Here is an 18,002-nt window from a genome sequence, read left to right as displayed (position 1 = left end):
CAACTACACATTAGGATAGACTTCCTAACCGTTAAAGCTTCATTCACTTGGAAGGATTTAAGCAGAGCCTAGGCAGCAATCTGTCCTATGGATGCTGTCATATCAACTCTGTAATTCACTGGCCAGACAGAATTGGCTCCAGATTCGCATTGAGTCTAAATTCCCTGCTTCTGCCCAACTAACACAGACAGGGGTTCTTATTTATAAGGAAGAAAGAGATCTCACAGGCTCAGCAGCAGATGCAAAGCTCAGGAGTCATGATTTAGGAGCTGAATAACAAAGTAAGAAGTTCAGAATTGGGCTCCAAGTCCTCATGAAAATTCATCAGTATTTTTTGTGCAAATTTCGTTTAAAATACACATTTCTGTGTGAAATTTTGCCTATCACAGGTGCGATTTTGCAAAGCAACGTCCCCTTAATATAAAAGATTTTTGCATGCTATTCTCAACAGCATATGCACTTTAAGGCAAAAAGTTGCTATAGTGCACTCATTTCTGTGCTTCCTACTTGACCACCGAGGGTCTTGTGGCAGTTCCCTCAGTGCAAGAAGTGAGGTTACAGGGAACCAGTGGCAGTGGCACCCGCCCTGTGGAACACCCTCCCTTCAGATGTCAAGAACATAATGAACTACACAACTTTTAGAAGACATCTGAAGGCAGCCCTGTATTGGAAGGTTTTTAACGTTTGACATTTTATTATGTTTTGCTAGAAGCCTCCCAGAGGGACTGGGGAATCCCAGCCAGATGGGCGGGGTATAAATAATAAAATTACTATTATTTTTATTACTGGCTGAAGAACTATAGTGCAAAATTCGGAGGCGTGGAAATTTCAGAGGACGGCTGTGTTCTGCTTTGTGAATAGCTTTGCAGAGTGGGATTTAGGAAGGTCGGCCTTTAGATGGAAACTGAAACCCGTCCCTAACCAGGCACCATCCATTGCACCGTACGGTTTCCAGGGGCACGGGAGCATTGCCAGGAAGTCTTTGCATTGAGCATTTCCTGAAAAACAGCAGCATTTGCCTTTGCGGCGTCCATGGTTAGCATTCGCCTCCATTTCCCCGCTAAGCTCAGCCCGCTCTGCAGGCTGGCACCTGGTGTGCCATTAGCCCTGCCACACGCACCAAAATCCTCTGATTAATTGGCGGAGAGGCGGCTCTGCTCCTGCTAAAGCTGCCTGGGAGCCATGAAGGAAACAAAGGAGGCCGGAAAGGGATTCCCCACATGGAACTCAACCCTCTTCCACTCCCAAGGCGTCGCACCAGCAACGGTCCAGTCACGCTGTGGCAGGGAGATTAATTTCAAGGTGCATTTGCACAATGACGGCTTGGGTTGCTCAGTGACACAGCGGCCCTTTTCGGACATTACCACATTTCTGTGGGTGGGCTGAACTGCATAGCAGACACAATCTCCAGGGTTACGTGTGCACCAGATCATTTAAGCACATCCCCTGCCCTGGTCTGCAAAAACCCTGGGAGCTCTAGTTTCTTAAGGGTGCTGGGAATTGTAGGTCCAGGAAGGGTCCACTGCAGTTACCAAAATTATTTGGTGCTTCAATTCTGCTTTAAGGGCCCAGTATGTACGTGGGTGGTGCCGAGGGTTAAACCACAGAGCCTAGGACTTGCTGATCAGAAGGTTGGCGGTCCGAATCCCCGCAATGGGGTGAGCTCCCATTACTCGGCCCCTGCTCCTGCCAACCTAGCAGTTTGAAAGCACACCAAAGTGCAAGTAGATAAATAGGTACCGCTGTGGCAGGAAGGTAAACGGTGTTTCCGTGCGCTGCTCTGGTTCGCCAGAAGCGGCTTAGTCATGCTGGCCACATGACCTGGAAGCTGTACACCGGCTCCCTCGGCCAACAAAGCGAGATGAGCGCCGCAACCCCAGAGTCGGCCACGACTGGACCTAATGGTCAGGGGGTCCCTTTACCTTTACTATGTATGCAGCAACCGACTCGTAATACAAGGGGGGGTCACCAACACAGCGCCCGTGGGCACGATGGTGCCATCAGACCTTTTCCTCGGCTCCTGCCAAGGCCCCTTGTCCCTCCCTTTTTATATTTAATTTGGCATTTGGGGGCTTTGAGGTAGGGGTGTTTGGTTGGAAGATTGCTTGGGGTGGGACGTTCTCGCCTGCTGGAAGCCACAGATGGGGAGAGGACTCTTTTGCTCAGATCCTGTTTGTGAGCTTCCCCAAAGAGACATCTGTTTGGCCACTGGGAGAAGATAAATAAATGAGGCACTTTAATTCCTTTGAACCAGTTTGCATGGGCTGCCTGTGCCTCCTCCTACCCAGTGGCGTAGCGTGGGTTATCAGCACCCGGCGCAAGGCAAGTAATTTGCGCCCCCTAACCCATGGATTTGTGCCCCCTAACCCGTGGATTTGCGCCCCCTAACCCGTGGATTTCCCTAACCCCCAGATGTTGCGCCCGGTGCGGCCGGCCCCCCCTGCACCCCCCACGCTACGCCACTGCTCCTACCTCCTCTCTTAGGATCCTCCACCAATTTATTTGAAAAGTGGTGGGAGGGGATGCATGGGGGGGGTTGGACTTGATGGCCTTTGGAGTCCCTCCCAGCTCCACAGTTCTACAATAACAGCTGCAAGAGTGACAACGGCCGCAGTCAGTGGAGGCTGGTACATTAGGGCGAATGGGGCCCTGCCCCACCAACCTCAGCCAGCTCCCACCTTCTCACAGGCCAGTGGGTGGCCTTGCATTCCAGCTTCCTCCTCCTCTTCCTTAATCTCTGGGTTGCCTTTGTAGAACTCCCCAGGGAGGAGGATGGGGGCAGAAGCATAATGAGTCGGCGCCACCTGCTACCGGCTTTGGCACCATCTACTGTTCAACCTCCCTGCTTTCTCCTCCACCTGCTGCAGTGGGGAGCACAGGAGCCAACTCCTAGGGGCTGAGGTCTCTTCGCCTCCCCCAATTTTTTTTTGAGGGAGCCAGGCTCCCACAAAGCTGATGGGCATCGCCATTGTAATGGTGTGCTGCATATTGGCATCTACACCCCCCCCCCAAAAAAATACTTTATTCAAGTTGGCACCCATTCAGGTGCCCTGATGGTGAGGCTGCTACTGTGAGCACTCTGTGAGACAGGGGTGCCAACTCGAATAAAATATGGGGCGGGGGAGCAGGTAAGCTCCGCCCCACATAATTTATCACATGATGCGGTGCACAGACACCATTTGAATGGCAATGTCCGTCAACTTGGGGCGGGCGAGCCCCCTCAAATATTTTATTTGGGGGCTGAAGGAACCTTGGCTCCTATGCTGTGAGACAACCGCTGTGAGCATCGCTCTATGGGGAGGACACCTGCTTTTTGAAAATGAGGGAGCGTCTCCACCCCCATTGTTCACCCCGGACACTGAGGTCCAGCACTGAGGGCCTTCTGGCGGTTCCCTCATTACGAGAAGCCAAGTTACAGGGAACCAGGCAGAGGGCCTTCTCGGTGGTGGCACCTGCCCTGTGGAACGCCCTTCCACCAGATGTCAAAGAAATAAACAACTATATGACATTTGGAAGACATCTGAAGGCAGCCCTATTTAGGGAAGCTTTTAATGTTTAATAGACCACTGTATTTTGATATTTTGTTGGAAGCCACCCAGAGTGGCTGGGGAAATCCAGCCAGATGGGCGGGATATAAATAATAAATTATTATTATTGTTATTAACAGGAGCAAGGGAAGGCATCGCAAAGGCCAGATGTATTGTACTTAATGAGTGACTCAGCAAAAAGGAGCTAGCTGACTGCTTGTGTGTAGACTTGGGTCCATATGCATCTAAGTGTCCCAAACCAGGATGAAGAGGTGCACCAAAATCTGTATAGTAAAGGCGCCAGACACACCTCTGAGGGGAGGGAGTTAAACAACTTAGGGGCCACCCCTGAGAAGGCCATGTCCTGGGCTTCTAAGCGTCCTCTGGCATCCTCTGAACTTCTGAGGGTGGTGCCTCGTTCTCCCTTGAGAACATAAGAAGAGGCTGCTGGATCAGGCCAATGGCCCATCTAGTGCAGTATCCTGTTCCCAGATGCCCCAAGGGGAAACCTGCAGCCAGGATTTGAACACAAGAGGAAGTCTTCCCTCCTGTGGTTTCCAGCAACTGGTATCCAGAAGCATTGATTCCTCTTAGCCACCATGGCTAGTAGCCACCAATAGCCCTCTCCTCCATGAATTCATTTAATCCTCTTTTAAAGGCATCCGAGTTGCAACTTGAGGGCAGTGGGGCTGATCTTTCTTCCCCGGGTGCTTGCGAGGGTTGCCAGATAATGCAACTCTTAAAGCATCGTATAAATAACCCTGTTTGTTCCTTCAAAATCCGGCAGGAAGGGAGCCCCCTGCTTTGATGGCACCAGAGGTGGCGGGGGGGGGGAGAGGATTAATGTTCTTGGCAGTGCAAAAGGGGGTGCTAGCTGCTGTTATTCCATTAGGCTGCATCTTGGGAAATGGGGGGGGGGCTAGGATAAGGCAGTCTGAAAACGCCAAACGCCAAAGAATCTGAAACTGCGCCTGCACACACAAAAAAGTTATGACAAATGGAAACAAGGGGACGTTAAGGGAGGGCGTCGCGCGAGCGTTAATTGAATTGGAGATGACGGCCAGGAGCAGCCAAATAATCAAGTTGGTTTGCGGCATCCCATCCCCAGCCGTACCAAAGGCCATTAGCAATGGATCTCTCTCTTTTTTGCAGAATATTCTTCCTCATTAATGGAAGAGGAGCATTTATCACTTGTGGGCAAAGATTCCCGTAGAAGCCCCTCTGCACGCACGCCACCCACCACGGCCTGTACATATGCAAATCAGGCACAGCTCAGGATACTTTCCCTAATTGAGACATCATGAGGTTCGTTCGTTCAGTCCGGTGCACCTGGGGGATTTCAAATTTTGGCAGTTAGAAAGAGGAATGGTGGGTGGAAATGTCCTTAGGAGCCCAGGAGGAGAGTGCAGGTCACTCAATCGCCGGAGTTGTTCTCTCCTTCCTCCATGGAGTTCTAGCAAGACTTCCCAGCTGCTTTATTTTAACAGCGACTAACCTTCTCTCAAGGGACCTGGGTGGCACTGTGGTCTAAACCACTGAGCCTAGGACTTGCCGATCAGAAGGTCAGCGGTTTGAATCCCCGCGACGGGGTGAGCTCCCGTTGCTCGGTCCCTGCTCCTGCCAACCTAGCAGTTTGAAAGCATGTCAAAGTGCAAGTAGATAAATAGGTACCGCTCCGGCGGGAAGATAAACGGTGTTTCCGTGCGCTGCTCTGGTTCGCCAGAAGCAGTTTAGTCATGCTGGCCACATGACCTGGAAGCTGTACGCCGGCTCCCTCAGCCAATAAAGTGAGATGAGCACCACAACCCCAGAGTCGGCCACAACTGGACCTAATGGTCAGGGGTCCCTTTACCTTTAACCTTCTCTCGTCTTTATTTTATATATTTAAGGCGTTTATAGTCTGCCCTTTTAGCCAAATAAGCTCTTTGGAGCAGCTTACAAAAGACTTTAGTACAGTACTTTTCTTCCTTGTTGATTTTGCAGGAATGTATCTTGAAAGCACCAGGTCCAGATTCAGGATTTATTCATTGCTGTGGGTGAGCAAGGAGGGTCTTGCATGGAAAAACAGTAGCAGGCGCAGAAAGGGATGAGTTCCCTCCTTGATAGATGACTTCAGGGGTGGATTCCTGCTGCCTGAAAAGGAACAGGGCTTTTTGAGAGCACCAACCCAGCACCTTAAAAGCCTTGTGAGGCACTTTGCTTGGGTGGCCATACACGCTACTTCACTGAGGACAGTCCTCTCTCTGAAGGAGTCCTCAGTTGGAAAGGCTGTCAAAGCCAGTTTGGAGTCTTGGGTGCCGACCATTGTCTAAGAGCCCCTCCACCTCTGCCACATTCACACCTTCCATTTGAAGTGCTGTTATACCACTTTAAACAGTCATGGCCTCCGCCAAAGCATTCTGGGAGCTTTGTTACGGGTGCTGAGAGTGGATAAGGGGTCCCCTATTTTCCTCGCAGGACTGTAATTCCCAGAGTTCCCTGGGAAGAGGGATTGATTGTTAAACCACTCAGGGAATTGTAGCTCGCAGGGGGATGGGGGTCTTCTAACAACCCTCAGCACCATTAAGAAACTACATCTCCCAGAATTCTTTGTGGGACGCCAGGATGGTTTAAAGAGGCCTCAAGTGCTTTAAATACATGGTGTGAATGTGGCCATACTCTCAGCTACAATGCTGGTTCTCCTTCTTTGCCCTCTCCATGCTTTTAGATTCTCTCCTCTTCTCCTCTTCCTTCTCCTTTTGAAAGGCTACAAATCAAATCACTTAAAATGTAAAAGCATCAGAAACCCCAAAACCTTCACCTGTCGTTAAGCGTGACAGTCAGACCTACCTTGGAATGTTTTGTATAGCAACAGTTTCCAAGACACCCCACATCTGCATGTGTGACATTCCCAACAGATTGCCATCTTACCGTGCACGGTCACTGGATGATGGAGACTTAGGCAAAGCCCGGCGAGAGCAACACCTGGGTACCAGTTTGCGGAGTGGGGGAACAGTTGCAGGAACTCAGCGAAGGGTGAGCCAAAGTAGCCCGGATAGCTTATTCTGGTACAATTGAGCACTCTGAAGGCTGGACCAGGATTTCCAAGTGTCTGTGGTGTGTGCTTTCAATCCTCCAAACCCTGTAGCATAGTGGAAAGAAATATGCCCTGCAGGCACATCTTCTGATCCATGTTCTATCCCTGGAACAAGAATTCAGGAACACTGGCTGGTTTCATGCTGTTTTTCTGTTGTGTGGTGAGGCCCTCTTTCAGATGCGGCCATTAGAAGCCCTGACTTGATCTGTCAGGTGGAGGGGTAGCAGTGGCATAGGCACACCAATGTGGTTTGTTTCCTTGCCTCACGCCTGTTGCATCTTGGCGACTTTCTGGGGTGGATTGTCCACAGAAACCATGGTTAGGCAAGGCTTGGACATCATGTTACAGTTAAAACAAGACAGCAACCAACCATGGCTTTGCAGCATGGTTTGTTGCCAGAAAACAAACCACGACCCGCTTCTTAGGCTGGGCCAAGAAAACACGACGTAGCGTTTTATGCAAACCAGGCTGACATAAAGACTGATAGATTATTTGTGGCAGAACCTGGAGTTTACCAGCTTTTCCGGAACATGAATTTGCTGGCTGGCAATCGTGCAGAAAATCTGCAAGTCTCCTGGCATCGACTTCCTGCTAAGCTCCCATTACTCTGAGAGGGGAGGGGGGGATTCGATCTCTTCCCCCATCGTGGCCACGGCTTATCTCTTGTAAAAGCCTGCTGGGCACCAGGCACCCCTCCCCACACAACTCACCCCCCCCCATTTGCGACAGCATCTGGCATTTGACACATGCCATGACCACGACCTGTCAAGGTCGGGAGGTCAGAGGAGTTCAGCTCAAATCCCATCACTGCGCTCTTGTGTTCGATTGGCAGAATGAGAAAGCCATGCTGGAAGCAGTGGGGTGGGGGTGGGGTGTTCTGGAGTCTCCCTTCCTCACACGCTGTGCCCACGGCCACCATTGCCTCCACTCGAAACGCGTCTCCAAGCGGCCTTGATTTATCCCTTCATAAGGAAAACGGCAGCACAGCGTATTGTGTGCGTTGGAGAGCCTTGCCCGCCTGCTCCTCTTTATCTTCTCTCTCCCCCCCCCCCCCAGCCCCAGCATCCTTTCCTTCCACTCCTCTAGGGATCGGCAGCAATTTTTCCTCCTCTGAAGAAGCTTGCAAGAGGATGAGTCTGGGAAGCCAATCTAATTGGCAGCCGAGTAATACCCCCGGGGAGACGTGTACTTTGGTCATATCTAAGTACATTCCAGCCTGGCGTTTAAAGGCACAACTGGATCTCAGACTTGGCCAGGGAAAATGAAATACCGGCGTCTTTAAGCTCCTTATCTATTACTAGCAGATTAACTCCTTAATCGTCCTTTTTGGAAGTTCCCCTGTTCCAAAATTATCACCCGCTCTCGTCGGATGCCTCTCCTCCTTTTGACTTTCTCTTTAGGACAACAGCGAGGGGGTTGGGGGGAAGGAGTCCTATGTACATAGCAGACAGGAAGTGGCTGAGGAGAAGCCGTGGGGCAGGGCTTGAGGCCCATGATTTGAGTGGGAAATGACCTGCGTTCAGCCTTCCCCACTTCCTAAGCATCTGCAGTTAGGAGGATCCAGCTGGGCTGGGAGGAGACGTCGCAGCGCTGAGGGGAAAGCACAGCCGAGCTAAACGTGATTTGGTCTAAGGCAGCTTATTATGATTCGCACCAGCAATAGGAAACATGGCAGAACTCAAAATATGAAAAGGTTTGTCATTGTTCCCCCACTGCCTGGGCCAAGGGATGGGGTGGCCGCGGCCAGGTGCAGGGCCTATTCAGTTGTGACACCCCTCCTCTGAAATCCCCTCCCTCTGCAAAGTTCAAGGTAAAGGGACCCCTGACCGTTAGGTCCAGTCGTGACCGACTCTGGAGTTGCGGCGCTCATCTCGCTTTATTGGCCAAGGGAGCTGGCGTACAGCTTCCAGGTCATGTGGCCAGCAGGACTAAGCCGCTTCTGGCAAACCAGAGCAGCGCACGGAAACGCCGTTTACCTTCCCTCCAGAGCGGTACCTATTTATCTACTTGCACTGGCATGCTTTCGAACTGCTAGGTTGGCAGGAGCTGGGACCAAGCAACGGGAGCTCACCCCGCTGCGGGGATTCGAACCACCGACCTTCTGATCGGCAAGTCCTAGGCTCTGTGGTTTAACCCACAGTGCCACCTGTGTCCCCTGCAAAGTTTGCCTGGCACCATATTTGTGATATTTTCATCACTAGTAGAAAAGCTTTAATTTGCCCAGGACTTTGAGCCAGGGTGTTGCTAGGGCACGGCTCGGGGAGGCTGAGCCCCTGTTTGTTTTTGCACAGGCTCCCAGATCTCCTGCCCCATCCCACCCACTCTCGGGTGAAGAACATTAGCTCAGTGCTAGAGCACCAGGTCTGCATGCAGAAGGTCCCCGGTTCCGTCCCCAATGGCATACCTGGGTAGGGTTGGGCATTTCCCCCTGCCTGAAACCCTGGGGAGCTGCTGCCAGTCAATGTAGACAGTACTGAGCTGGATGGACCAATGGTCTGATTTGGTAATATATTTTTACTTTGCTTACAGGGTGGCTGAAGTAGCGGTCAGTGATTTGGCAGCATACCTCCCGCCACCCTCATCTCTGCAGTTTACCTGGGCAGGGCTGGCAAGGTTGAGACTGCATGGAGAGACAATGTGGTGTAGTGGTTAGAGTGTTGGATTAGGACCTGGGAGACCAGGGTTAAGCTCCCCACTCAGCCACGAAACAAAGTTGTTAGGAGTGTGAGCAGTGAGCCATCAGGTCTTCTGTTCCAGTTTCTCTTTGGGTACAATCACACTTGGTGCTCTGCCTAGGCACTGCTCTTTAAGCCTCAGGTCTCCCTGCCTCATCTTGAATAAGAATGCATGCCAAGTGAGGGGTATGTTTACACCACACCTTTAAAACCCTGCAAAACCCCCTTGAACAGTCATGGCTTCCTCCAAAGAATCCTGGGAGTTATAGTTTGTGAAGGGTGCTGAGAGTTGTTAGGAAGATCCCCTTATTCCCCTCCCAGAGCTATAGTTCCCAGAATTCCCTAGGAAGAGGGGCTGACTGTTAAAGCACTGTGGGAATTGTAGCTCTGGGAGGGGAATAGGGGTCTTCCAAAGAAATGGGTGTGGCACGTCCCATTTCACTGCTTGAGGTGAAATAGGAAGTGTTGCTTGCCCTGCTGTGGCTGCCTGCTGCTGCCTCTGGCAGAGACGTGGCTCCAATATTGGCACCCATTTCTCATGCGATTTCGGCGCTTCACCAGCTTCCACAACCTGAGGCGGTAGCTTTGCCCCACCAAATGGCTGGACCGTCCCTGCTAACAACTCTCTGCACCCTTGACAAACTGCTGCTCCCATAATCCTTTGGGGAAAGCCATGACTGCTTCAAGTGGTATCATAGTTCTTTAAACATATAGCCAAGATGATCAGACATCAGCCGCAAGACTTCGCAGCAGCAATTCTCCCGAATCCCTAAACTCCCACCCAGTCGCCCATGAAAACGGTTCTCTCCCTTGCAACCTGCTTCCAATTAATCCATCTTTTGAAGGGAGGGGGCTGCCCTTTGCAGGGTGGGGACGATGGCAGGGAGCAGCAACTACGACCACCCCCATCCCCATGGGCTGGGCCGTCATCCGTGGCTCCCTCATGGAGTTAATCTGCCTGTTTCGCAAGCGGAGGCTGGAACTGGAGCGCCGCAGCAGAATAAGTGGCTCCCCCACTGGGCCTGTTAGCGTGAAAGAGGTGCGGGCAGCGCTCCCCGCGGATCCCGACAAGCGTTCCCTCGGAGCTGGCGTGCCACTGCGCCCCATGACGAGCTGAAGGAGATGGATGGGCCCGCAGAGCGCATGGCAACGCCTCCCTCACACGAAGGGCTCCTGAAGGGAGATGCGCTACGACGGTGGCTTCCGCCGTTGGCTAGGCCTCTGCTCGCCCTCTCCTCTCTCCCTCCTCTCTTTTTCCTGGCCTCGCTGCTTCTGGTTTCCCCCACTTCCTATTTTTCCACGCAGGAGCTCTCTTGAGTCCCCTTGGACCGAGGATCCCCCGCGGTTGCTGCATCACGTGAAATGCATCTCTACGGCAGGATAGATTTAGCGTTTTGAGTTTTCATTTTCTGTTTCCTCCCTGGTGGGCGAAGGTGCATGACTTTCTCGACGGCAGGGCGAGGGCCTGCGTCGCAGAGGCGAAACCCGCTTCTCAAAATGCGTGGGTGTGCGTTGGTTTTGCCTCTCCCCATCTCCTAAGAGGGAGGCAAATGGGGCTGTGGGAATCAGCGGAGGCTCAGCTGGTTTGGGGCGGCATTGTTCCAGGGAGCGCCGGAGCATTACGCTTCATTACTGGGCTGTCTGCTCCTCTCGGGCTCTCCTGGCAGCGGTACAGATGGATACATCTCTGGCACACAGGCCTGTCTGTAGGCCGTCCGTTGCCAGAGCTCAACCTCTAAGCGGGCAAGGAGAATCGGGGCGGGGAGAGGAGGAGGTGGCAACAAGCCTGCAAAAGCAGGAAGAGGATTTCTGCAGGAGATTACGAAGGAGGGGAGTCTCTGGAATGCAAAGACCGAGCAAAACACACTAGGAGCAGCCAGTCATACACCCCAGCTGTTCATATCTGGTTTTTTGGTCCTGATTCCTGGCAAATTGCAGTTTGTCCCTTTGGCCAATGCTTGCTAAAATTGTGCTAGCGCTTGGATCCTTCAGGGTCTGGCTTCCTCCATAGATCCTCTGGAATAGGCATCTTCGAACTTTTCAGACCTACGAACCACTTTTATCCTGAACATGCATTTGGGGATGCATAACTTTTACCCAGTGCTTTTTTTCAGCCGGACCACAGCTCCGGCACCTCTGAGGTGGGTGCCATTGTGGGCCGGCGCTCCCCCCTCCATCACCTTCTTGCCTTTATGTACTTCTGACAAGCCCCAAACAAACATTTCAAGTCTAAACAGAAGCTGGCCAGCATCTGCAAGTCTACACTTTTTAAAAATCTATGACTCTACCTAGCTCCTAGCCATGATTGGTCAGCTACGGGGCGGGGCCAATTCATATTTCCTTTTCTTCAATCCATCTCCTGTGTAATGGTGGCAGAGTTCAAGCTTCCCAGCCAGACCTCTACTGCTAGACACGCACGTATTGCATGAGGGTCCTTCTGAGCTGCCCTAGCCAGCCGCCTGAATCTAAAAGAATGAGCGAGGCAGGGTGCATTTAGTTGACCTGCACCAGAACCAGGGACGACCCCCCCCCCCAAAAAAAAAACCAGCTATGGAGACAGCTTGCCGTAATTTTTAGCACCTCTGTGGGCGGTGAAAGTGGCTGTTGTCGAACCAGCAACTCTTCAGGGCTGCCCCAAGTCGTCCGGCGACTTACTGTTACAACTTCATGGTGAGTTCTGGTGCCTATTTTTCTTGGGGGGGAACCTACTGCTTTTACCATATATTTGCATGGTGTTGGTGCTCCTGTTGCAACCCGCCTTGGACAAGGTCCCAAGCCACCAACTGAAGTCCAGGGCTCTAGAACAACCTCCCCAAACTTGACGGCCTCCCGATATTGCTGGACTCCATCAACCCCAGCCAGCATGTCGAGTGGTCAGTGTTTATGGGGGCTTTATTCCAGCAACAATTTTAGGACGCTGCGTTTATACTATTCTGATAATTCACCGTATTTTTCGCTCTATAGGACGCACCCGACCATAGGACACACCTTGTTTTAGAGGGGGAGAACAAGGGGGGGAATTCTCCTCCTCTCTGCTCAGCGACCCTTCAGCGAAGCGGCAGGAGAAATGGGGCCCCTTCCATTTCTCCTCCCGCTTGGCTGAAGGGGTGCTGCGCAGCTCTCCCTCTCTGCTGAAGCCAGGAGAGTCTTGCTCTCCCGGCTTCAGCAAAAGGAACCCGAAGCTTGCGGAGCGCAGCGGGAACTCGCGCTGCACTCCTAAGGCTTCAGGCGGCTATCCCTGAAGCCTGGAGAGTGAGAGGATTCAGTGCGCACCGACCCCTCTCACTCTCCAGGCTTCAGCGAAAGCAACGTGAAGCCTCCATAGGACTCACACACATTTCCCCTTAATTTTTGGAGGGGAAAAGCTGCGTCCTATAGAGCAAAAAATACAGTATATACCACTTAACTGCAATCGTCTCTAAGTACTGGGAAGAGTTGGGGAACTGGTCTGAACTGGAGGTGATGGACCTTGGGGTCATAGTGGAGAGCTCAATGAAGATGTTGCCCCAGTGCTTGATGGCTGTGAACAAAGGCAATTCCCATGCTAGGGTTCATTAGGAAAGGAATTTAAATAAAACTGGCAATATCATACTGCCATTGTACAAATCTTTGGTGTGACCCAGTTGCGTAGCAGGGTGGGCCCACAAGGGCACTTGCCCCAGGCGCAAAATTGTTAGGGGCACAAAATTTCAGCACCTGGTGCTGCCTCAATATAGCCGTGTGCTTCCATTGCTAGGCTTCATGGAAAACGGCTTCTCCATGAGAACCAGGAAGTGAGCTCTCTGGACAACGAAATGACTCTTCCTTTTTTAATCTGTGGCTGCCATCTCTTGAGTGAAGCAGACACTGTTAGGCAGTTGAATGCACATGCATACTCCATCCGTTTCCCTCCCTCCTATTACCTCCTCTGCATGGCCCCGGGCACTGGCAACCCACGTTACGCCACTGGTGCTACTGCATTTGGAGAGTTCTGTGCACAGTTCTGCTCCTCTCCTCTCAGAAAGGATGTTGTAGAGATGGAAAGGGTTCTGAAAAAGGGCCACCAAAAATGATCCCGGGGGTGGAGCGACTCTGCTATGAAGGAAGGTTGTTGCGTTCGGGCGAGTAAGAGGTAATGTGATAGACCAGGCTTCCTCAACCTCGGCCCTCCAGATGTTTTGAGACTACGATTCCCATCATCCCTGACCACTGGTCCTGCTAGCTAGGGATCATGGGAGTTGTAGGCCAAAAACATCTGGAGGGCTAAGGTTGAGGAAGCCTGTGATAGACGTTTATAAAATCATGCATGGCATGGAGAAAGCAGATAGAGAAAAGCTTTTCTTCCTCTCGCATAACCCTAGAATTTGTGGGCATCCAGGGAAGCTGCATGTTGGAAGATTCTGAACAGATAAAAGAAAAAGTTCTTTACGCAGCGCATAGTCAGACTTTGAAACTTGTTCCTCAGGGAGGCAGTGATGGCCACTAACTTGGATGGCTATAAAAGAGGCTCAGACAGATTCTCGGAAAGGGCTATCAATGGCTACTGGTCATGCAGGCTGTGCTTTGCCTCCACAGTTGGATGGAGGCAGCATGGCTCCCAGTTGTTGGAGGCCACAGGAAGGGAGAGGTCCTGCTGGCTCGTTTCTCACAGGCATCTGGTTAGCCACTGTGAGAACATGATGCCAGACTGGGTGGGCCACTGGCCTGATCCAGTAGGCTGTCCATATGTTGTTATGGGACATTTTGAATTTAAAATCCTATGTGTATGTGTGTGTGCAAAACAGGATGCACCATAACTGCACAAACACCATACATTCCACGGTGGTCCAAGGGCTGTGTGCGACCCTTGAGGTCTTTTGTCACAGCCCTTGGCAAAATTTGATGCCTCCAGCCCTCACGCTGCCTTCCCAAAGCCGGGTGAGTAGTAGTAGTAGCAGTAGTGATTATTATTATTATTATTATTATTATTATTATTATTATTATTTATACCCCACCCATCTGGCTGGGTTTCCCCAGCCACTCTGGGCAGCTCCCAACAGAATATTAAAAATGCAATCAAATGTTAAAAACTTCCCTAAGCAGGGCTGCCTTCAGATGTCTTCTGAAAGTCAGATAGTTGTTTACTTCCTTGACATCTGGTGGGAGGGCGTTTCACAGGGCAGGTGCCACCACTGAGAAGGCCCTCTGTCTGGCTCCCTGTAGCCTCACTTCTCGCAGGGAGGGAACCGCCAGAAGGCCCTTGGAGCTGGACCTCAGTGTCCGGGCTGAACGATGGGGGTGGAGACGCTCCTTCAGGTATACTTCGCTTTGGGAAGGAGACATGAGGGCTCTAGGGCCCTGCCAGAGTTCCACACCTCCTTTCCAAAGCCCAGCACCTTGCTTATAGGATTCATAATAATAATAATTTTATTATTTGTACCCTGCCCATCTGGCTGGGTTTCCCCAGCCGCTCTGGGCAGATTTTGAGAAGGTGGCTCAGGGCTATGGGGACATCAAGTTTTGGCCTCAATCCTCACCCCCCATGACAAGCCAATGTTTAGCCTGAAGGTTTCATGTCGAAGTACTCTTGCACCCATTTGATATGAAAAATGGGACACCCCCCCCCCGCATGAATAGGACATTTCCCCCTCCCCTCGAAGAATCCCGAGGACTGCTATTTGTTGTTGTTTAGTCGTTTAGTCGCATCCAACTTTTCGTGACCCCCTGGTCCAGAGCACGCCAGGCACCGCTGTCTTCCACTGCCTCCCACCGTTTGGTCAAACTCATGTTTATATCTTCGAGAACACTGTCCAACCATCTCGTCCTCTGTCGTTCCCTTCTCCTTGTACCCTCCATCTTTCCCAACATCAGGGTCTTTTCCAGGGAGTCTTCTCTTCTCATGGGGTGGCCAAAGTCTTGGAGCCTCAGCTTCAGGATCTGTCCTTCCAGTGAGCACTCAGGGCTGATTTCCTTAAGAATGGATAGGTTTGATCTTCTTGCAGTCCATGGGACTCTGAAGAGTCTCCTCCAGCACCATAATTCAAAAGCATCAATTCTTCGGCGATCAGCCTTCTTTATGGGGATTGCTATTTACCCCTTGGTATTTACTACAGCTCCTTGAACCCTTAACAAACTACCATTCCCAGAATGCTGCAGGGTATGTGTGTGTGCTTTAAATGTTTGGCGCATACACAGCCCTCGTCTTTTGCGCACATGTGTATAAATGCAAGGACTTGGACACTAAGGAGCAGCACCACGCGCAGCCTGACATATTGCACAGCTGCAGAGCTCTATTTCTGAACCACTGACAACAGATTGTGGGAGAATGATATTTTACCAGTATATCTTTGCGCTTCCGAGCAAGCCACCTTCTCGGCTTCTGCAGAGAGGAAGAGGATAAAGGAGGCAGAGCAGACCGTCAGGCGTGTGTAACTATAGGATCAGGTTTGGGCTCTAAGCCCCGTGGGATGAGGATAGGGTGGTTAGGAGGTACATCCCTGTATTCCTCTGTTAAGTGATGGGGCTGTAGGCTTGGCTGCTTATTGGAGAGTGCCCTTGGGTTGACGTGGGTTGAGCCCCTTCTTTCCATCAAGGGCCACATTCCCTCCTTGGTAATCTGTCAAGGGCCACATAAAAATGATGGGTGGAGCCAGAACTGCAGGTGAGCTGGTCTACCCCCCTTTTCTCCATCTTTCTGCCATTCCCTTCTCTCTCGCTTTCTGCCACTCACCTCCCTCCCTCCCTCCCTCCCTCCCTCCCTCCCTCTTTCTTTCAACAGCCTAATTTGGGGTGGAGAGGGAGGGCTGCTGTGGAACAATCTGGTGCCACAAAATGTCATGAGGTTCTGGAACTGGGAATCAAATCAACCCTCTACCAATCTGCTGCAAAAAGCACCCTTAGACCCCCTCTCGGTGTGCTCATATCCCTCCCGATTTTTTGAATTTGAGTACTTTTTTCTTTGCTCGGGGGGCATTGCTGTTTTTTGGGGGGGTATAGCCTGCCTTTTTGTCTCTGCTTTATTAGTTTGTATAGCTGTTTTTCCTGTTTTGGAAGTGGGAGTTCTGAACGCCGCCCATTTTTCATCTTTGAACGGGTGTTTTGTGGTGCCTAGTGGAATTTCTTACATTTCCAAATGTAACCCTGGACCACAAAAGATTGGATGACCTCGCTCTGTTCCATCCGCTTGGCCTGCCTATAAAGTTGAGATATTTTGAAACGATGACACCAAGATGCTGCGTTGAGCTAGGCTGGAATTAAGGATGGCCCTTGTAAAAGGAGCATGCCATGTGCTTGAGAGCAGAAGTGGAATCATAGAATTGCAGAGTTGGAAGGGAACCCGAGAGCCATTGAGTCCAACCGCCTGCAGTGCAGGAATCGTTTGGCCAACGTGGGGTTTGAACCTGCAACCCTGAGGTTAAGAGTCTCATGCTCTACTGTTTTCAGGTGTCATTCTCTTCATCAGGGTTCCTCTGAGGAAGGGCTGCAGCTCACAGTCACACTTTGCATTCAGATGGTTCCCAATCACATCCGTGGTGTCTCCAGGTGGGGAAGGAATATCCCCTGGAAAGCCTCTGGCAGTCAATGTTGGCAATGCTGAATTAGATATACCAGTGGTCTGACTCAGTATAAGGCCACTGCCAATGTTATTCTTTCCCCAGATACTACTACTACTACTACTACTACTACTACTGATTTATTACTTGTACCCTGCCCATCTGGGAGGGTCTTTCCAGCGGTGGCTCCCAAGAGAATTAAAAACACGATACAACACCAAACATTAAAAACTTCCCTAAACAGGGCTGTCTTCAGATGTCTTCTGAAAGTCAGATAGTTGTTTATTTCCTTGACATCTGGTGGGAGGGCGTTCCACAGGGCGGGTGCCACTACCGAGAAGGCCCTCTGCCTGGTTCCCTGTAACCTCACTTCTCGCAGGGAGGGAACCACCGGAAGGTCCTCAGAGGTGGACCGCAATGTCCGGGGAGACTGATGGGGGTGGAGACGCTCCTTCAGGTATACTGGGCCGAGGCCATTTAGGGCTTTAAAGGTCAGCACCAACACTTTGAATTGTGCTCAGAAACATACTGGGAGCCAATGTAGGTCTTTCAGGACTGGCCACTCCCAGTCACCAGCCTAGCTGCCGCATTCTGGATTAGTTGTAGTTTCTGGGTCACCTTCAAAGGTAGCCCCACGTAGAGCACATTATAGTAGTCCAAGCAGGAGATAACCAGAGCATGTACCACTCTGGCGAGACAGTCCACGGGCAGGTAGGGTCTCAGACTGCGTACCAGATGGAGCTGGTAGACAGCTGCCCTGGACATAGAATTGACCTGCGCCTCCATGGATAGCTGTGAGTCCAAAATGACTCCCATGCTGCACACCTGATCCTTCAGGGGCACAGTTACCCCATTCAGGACCAGGGAGTCCTCCACACCTGCCCACCCCCTGTCCCCACAAAAACATTGCTTTTGTCTTGTCAGGATTCAACCTCAATCTGTTAGCTGCCATCCATCCTCCAACTGCCTCCAGGCACTCACTCCCCCAAGGTGAGCTCATTGCAATAGAGCACTCCTGGAGAAATGGTATTCAGACCACAACCTAGACGCTTGGACTCCTGTCCTCTTGCCTGAGCCTAAGCAAAGTTTCTCAGGGGAGATTTTGCCTGGGGGACAGTTCAGCTCCATGACATTGCCCAACATCCTGTTACTGCAATCTCTGAATGGAGAGGAGAGAAAGCAGCCCAAGGTCAATGTTCAGGATTGTGCTTCC

The 18,002-nt window shown here is 51.4% G+C and overlaps 1 protein-coding gene across 3 annotated transcripts in view; it reads left to right on the top strand.

The window, feature by feature from the left end:
- RAI1 (retinoic acid induced 1) overlaps window positions 1-18,002 on the top strand; it is a 223,109-nt gene that overhangs the window by 136,558 nt on the left and 68,549 nt on the right. Inside the window, exon 1 of one of the 3 annotated variants that reach the window (XM_081169362.1) lies at window positions 6,009-6,542. The exons of the other annotated variants lie outside the window; for them this stretch is intronic. The gene's annotated coding sequence lies outside the window, so the exon portion shown is untranslated. Of the gene's footprint in view, window positions 1-6,008; window positions 6,543-18,002 lie in introns of those variants that run through there. 3 annotated transcript variants of the gene reach the window in all.

Source organism: Podarcis bocagei (assembly GCF_964188305.1).
Source record: "Podarcis bocagei genome assembly, chromosome: 14".
Lineage (NCBI taxonomy): Eukaryota > Metazoa > Chordata > Lepidosauria > Squamata > Lacertidae > Podarcis > Podarcis bocagei.
The sequence above is the reverse complement of the archived record's forward strand: the minus strand, read 5'-3'. Positions and strand labels throughout refer to the sequence as shown.